Source organism: Euphorbia lathyris, chromosome 3 (genome assembly GCF_963576675.1).
Source record: "Euphorbia lathyris chromosome 3, ddEupLath1.1, whole genome shotgun sequence".
NCBI lineage: Eukaryota > Viridiplantae > Streptophyta > Magnoliopsida > Malpighiales > Euphorbiaceae > Euphorbia > Euphorbia lathyris.
Window position 1 is genome coordinate 58,922,140 of NC_088912.1, and position 6,053 is coordinate 58,928,192.

Here is a 6,053-nt window from a genome sequence, read left to right on the forward strand (position 1 = left end):
CCCATTTACATGAATTTAGAGTATATGGAAGAAAGAGGGAGATAGAAGGAAGAATTAATTTATTTACAACATGATTTATGCTTTGTATTATACATTAAATCTACACTAATCTCACTCCCCAAAAACGAGTTTATTTACATGGTTCGTACTTTAATCGCCGTTGGAACGATTTAAGTACGTTTCAAAACCCCGTTAATTTTCATGATGTTCACTCGAATCGCCGTTGGAACGACTCGAGCGTGTGAAAACGTTGAACAAAAAGTTTTAACCAAAAACGTGATTAAGCATACAAGTCCATTTATTTTTGTACAAAACCGTTTAGTTGGGAAAACGATTCAAAACTCTATTATTTATAAGGAAAACGATTTTAATTACAAGGTTCGCTTAATCCGTCGTTGGAACGAATTAAGGTTTTAAAACGTGATGTTTTTAAGAAGTGGCTTAAAAAAAGATAAAGAATTAACAACCTTTTATTTACATTTTTGGAACATCTAAAAACCCTTAATTTAAATAACCAAATTGAAATCTTTTTTTTAAATTTAATTTTTCCCTTTTTCACTCAAATTAATCATCACTTGAACATAATTACAATAATGAACAATTTAAATCCAAAAACCCACACCAACCCAATATATCTAAAATATGTGCAAAAAATACCAAAGAGAAAAGAATGAATATATGTATATATACATATACATATATGTTTTGGTAAAAATGGTAATTATACCTATAGATTGAAAATGAGGTAAAAACATAATATACATTATAGCTTTTGACATGTACTAATAAAAAGGAAAATAATACTAAATATAGTACACCTTTTATTCTAATTAAAAAAAAACAGGTAAAGATAATGAACAAGGTTCATAAATGAAAAATAACCTTTAACCCAAAATAGTTCTTCTTACATAATAAATATATAGAAAATAACCCACCCAAAATGTACATTAAATATGGATAATAGAAAATACTACTTGATAACCCAAAAACATCACTTAATTAATTATCCCAAATGGGCCAAGAACATAATCCACAAAAATAATAATTAGATATAGCTTAAATGAGTTTAAAGAAAACCCATATGTGCATATATTTATTTTTACAAAGTTAAATTAACATAAATAATACCCAAACATAAAATAAGTAAATATATAATAAATAATTATTAGTTATATACCCCAAAATAATTTTAATAAAATAATTACATAATTATATATATATATATATATATATATATATATATATATAAGGGACCAAATACCCAAAAGTTAAGAAAATGGGCTTAAAAGAGCATTTTTTAAAATTCCAGCAGGTTTACCGACGGAAAATCCGTCGGTAAACTGCATTTAGTGACAGAAACAGAAGAATTACAGAACAGCTCCTATATTTTCCAGATTTGATGAAAAACATTAGATCTACTCTATTTCATCATTTTAGCCCCCAAACTACCCCAAATCGGGTCATGGTTTGTAACGGAGGATTCTAAAACAACGTTTTGTTGAAAATAATGGTTCAAAACGTTTATAAACCCACGGATCTACGACGTTTGGATCCGAACTACCCTTGGATCGGGTCACAGTTCGTATTGGGATTTGAAACGAAGTTTTATTTCAAAATCAAAACCAAATACTTATTCAAGTGCAAAATGAAAAATTAATTTAACAAATCTAAACAATAAAAGTGCAAAAACAAATAAATAAATAGATCTAAACAACAAAAAATGAAATAAAGATTAAACGGGTCTAGTTCCTCGGATTATTACCTCTCAATCGGTAATGGGAATGCCAAATCAAATCGATTGATTGTGTTTTGAGTCGGTTTTTTGTGTTTTTGGAAGAATTCGGGTCTCGTTGAATTTTTTCAGGGGTTCGGGTCCAATTTTCTTCCTCTTATGACTTGGGCTCCATCCTATTTATAGGCAAATGGAGCCCCAAAAATGTAATTTACCTTTGCTTGGAGCCAAGGTAGGCTCCAAGCAAAGGTTGGCAGCTCACCCTTGCCTTGGAGCCAAGGGTAAGCTGCCAACATTTCATTTACTTTTAATTTTAATTTTTTTTTATAATGAATTTTGCACTTGGCTTCGGCCAAGTGCAGCAAAAATGCACTTGGCCGAAGCCAAGTGCCATGGGGCTGGGCCTGGGCGGCCCAGCCCCCGTCACGGGCCGTCCAACGACCCGTGACAAAAATAGCAGCTCCCGACGGGACCATATTTGTATAAAAATAACATAAAAATAAATAACTAAATAAATAAAAAACACTTAAAGTAACCAAAACTAAAAAATATGATTTTTTTATCAAAAATGATTTTTACCAAAACCGATTTTATAAAATTAGCTTTTATAAAATCGGTCTTTTTACAAAACTCTCTTTTTATTTTTCGAGTTCTAAAACAAAACCCTTATTGACCCGAAATTTTATTAATAATAGAATTAATAAGAAAATGACACGAAATACTCCGAACTTGGCGAGACGGTTTAAGATTTCATTCGCGGAACCTATTCGCCCGTCATCTCGATTCGATTTCCGAATTCGATCAAACCGGTTTCCACGGTTCCTTTGAACAACGTTTTTATTTTATTTTATTGACTCATCATTTATTTTAATCGACTGATTCGGATCCCTTTTTATAATTTTTCTTCATCGGTCCTCCCGACCCCGGTGTCTACAACAATCCACTCAATTTCAAAAGTTCATTGTATCCATTTTAGATAATTAATTACTAAAACAAATATACAACATATGAACAATCAAACAAGTACATATCAACTATCACTTACTTAAACATTCAAGTACTCACAATGAAATATTAACTAATTGTCTAGACTTTCACTACCGTATGAAGGAAACTATTTTCTTCCAGTAGATAATAGGAATTTCAAAAACCAAACTTTTGTTTGCAATCTCTAGAAGGTGACAACATAAGAAAGAATGTAGAGATTTCTATCTTTCAACATATATATATATATAAATTCTTCCCCGAAAAGGCTTTCTAACACTGGAAGAAGCAGCACTAGCAGGGGGACCCTAAGATCAATGGACAAGGCACGCGAAACGTTCGAGCCAGTAGCAAAGGAGCAACATAGAGATAGTTGGAGCAGTAGGAGGCATCCTCTCCCATCCTTCTGAGGAAACTTTGGTCCTTTTGGATGAAGGCAGATGAGCAGAGGGATAGGTTCGCTTCGCTCTTATCCTTATACCAGCGCGGGGTGGAGCTCCGCCTTGTGAACTTTGAGCCCCACTTGGAATAGGCTTATTCTTGGCAAGGTCTTTTTGTTTTACCACTAGGATAACAATAGATTTTTCCAAGAGACTTCTCGGTACTCTTAGCAACATCAACTGAAGGACTATAAAAAGGAGCCTCGGGTAAAACCCCTGGTTCAGCCTCCTCCACATGCTGAGCATCTCCCACCATACATATCTTCATCTTAGGACAAGGGATGTGTGGCAATTTCACAGAGCCACTGAACCGCTTGTCCTTTTGAGGACCAAGATTCTCCCCACTTATCCAGGGCTCAATGGTCTCAGTGAAATTTCGCTTCTTCTCATTCAAAGCATTCACAAAAATAGTTTCAATGGTACCACAACTTTGTTCAAAATCACCACTTCCGCGTCAGCTCCAGCTTCAGAACCACCATTTTTAGAGGCAGGCAGCTTCCTCATCTTCATCCAAATCCACAAAGCATGAGGTTTTTTTAGGAATATCAGCTGGTTCAATGGGGCCACCATAGGAGATGGGAACAGCTGCCAAAGGCACAACATTAATTCCAACAGCATGATGAGTTGAGGTCGTAGCTGCGAGCATGCAAAAGACAAACCACGAAGACGATTACAATAAAACAAATACAAACACGAAATCTACAATATGTTTAGTAAAAAGGGACACACCTTCGGTCGCCCTCGAAGAGCTACCACAAAATGTGCTTAAGGGGCTAGGGGGCAACCCTTCTGGTAAGAAAGAAGTCACGACTAAGGAACTATCGGCTTCTTCCTCACCCCGAAGCCTGGCAACCTCAGAACGCCTCGCTGCAGCTTCAGCCTCTTCACTAACACGTTTTTGAGCAGCCAATCGACAAGCTAACAATCGAAAAAACATTATACATATCAAAATCAACATGATCAAACAAAATGCAAATAAGGGGATGTTCTCTCACCCGTAAGAGTATGATTATAGGAGGGAGACCCTTCCAAGTGAACCGTGTGCTCCAAATCCAACACTAAAAAGGGCTTACTTCGCTCTAAATGACTCACCAGCTGATCCTTGGATAAGTAGAGCTTCAGACTAAGCAAAATATTCAAAATACCCCTTTCATTAGTAGAAAGGGGAGGGAGAGCCGAATCTTGAAAGACATCCTTTACCATAGCCGTCGGATTCCAGGAGTAGTGGAAAGGAAAATCAAGAGGATGAATGGAATCTCCTAATATCTTCCAGTTTTCATCCTTAGGCAGACAAATCCAAAACCAGCGGGGTTTGAAGTTTTTATTGTTCGAGGTTTATCGTTCACAAAGGAAGGCATCCTGGTAGGAAGCTTTGAAATGTGCAGAGCATCATCAATTTTTCGACATAGAGGAGTCCAAATATGACGAAAAAGATGCTCCGTCAACGCATAATCTTACAAACCTTAGCCAAACCTAAAAGGCCGAGTCAGGCATTAGGAGACAATTGAGCAGGGCATATCCCTAGTCCCCCAAAACATTCAGAATGATGTCAGAAAAGGGGAGGCACACCCCATTCTTAAGAAAAATCTCGTAAAAACCTATGTGGCCTTCCGGCGCTTCAGTTATCACATGATCCAAGGAAGAAACCCTAACTTCAAGATGAGCGAATTCAGGGAAATTCGACACCAGGTTCGCTAGGGTGAAATCATTAAAGGTAAAAGGTTGTTCAAAGTTCTTCAAGTGAGAAACTTTGGGTTTTGAGGACCCATCAACTTCCTCATCTCTGGGACTACTCTTTTTGATAGAACCCTTACCCTTACTCCGAGAAGTCCTGGCGCAGACCATGATAGATAGAAGAAAGGATAAGCCTATTATGACAGAAGTAAAATAAGGAAAAAGCAAGAAGCTTGAAAACCTTAGAGAAAGAAGGAAAGGACAAGACAATGAAATAAAGGGAAGAAGGAAGATAAAAGGGAAAAGGGAAACCAAAAGACTTCAAGATAAACAAAGCGTCTCCAGCATTAGAACATGCACTATCATTAAAGAGCCGCCAAAACATAAGATCCTAGACCCATCCCCCGGCTGACACGTTAGCACAATTAGAGAAAGACCCACGATTCCGAAAGAATGATGGCTTGGAGCAAAATAACAAAATACCCCTTTTACAAAAGGTTTATTTTACAACATAATGTTGGAAAAATCTCTTAATGACTAGAGAGGTGGGGGACATCTGATATCAGACTAAATGACGTCATATGCGTGACATCATCGGTATCCTCATTGCGGTCTAAGCCCAATCATAATAAAGGCCTAAACATGTCCCAGACGGCCCCAGACCCACTTCAACAAGTCTAAAACGATCACTACGGCCTAAGCCCAACGAGCGACAACCTATCACGACTTATAAGGTTTTAACCTCACAGCTTAAATGAATCTTCTAGAATCCTAAGAGACAAATGATTCCTCACAGGATTCAGACTCCTTAAGGGATCAGGAATCCTAGCTCCATAAAGATTTCCCAAGGAGGTGACAATCTTAAACCTAATCGAATATTATAAATACGCAAGTATAGACACAAAGTTCGGTACGTTAACTACTATCTCTAAACTAGTCCATATCATTCCATTCGGTCCTAAATCAGAAACTAACTTAGACATCAGAGCAGGTTTACTGGATTCCAATCTCATCTAACCTGCATATTATTTTGTAGGCTCAATACGACGTAGGATCAGCATCCCGAAATAACTAAGATTAGATAACAAGTTATCAATAAATAATATAAAATACTATAGAACTATGATAATTCATTTTATTAAATTTATAGAAAAAATCAAATTATTATTAATTTTGATTTTTTTTATAGTTATTAATTATTACATGGTGTAAGTTATGATTAT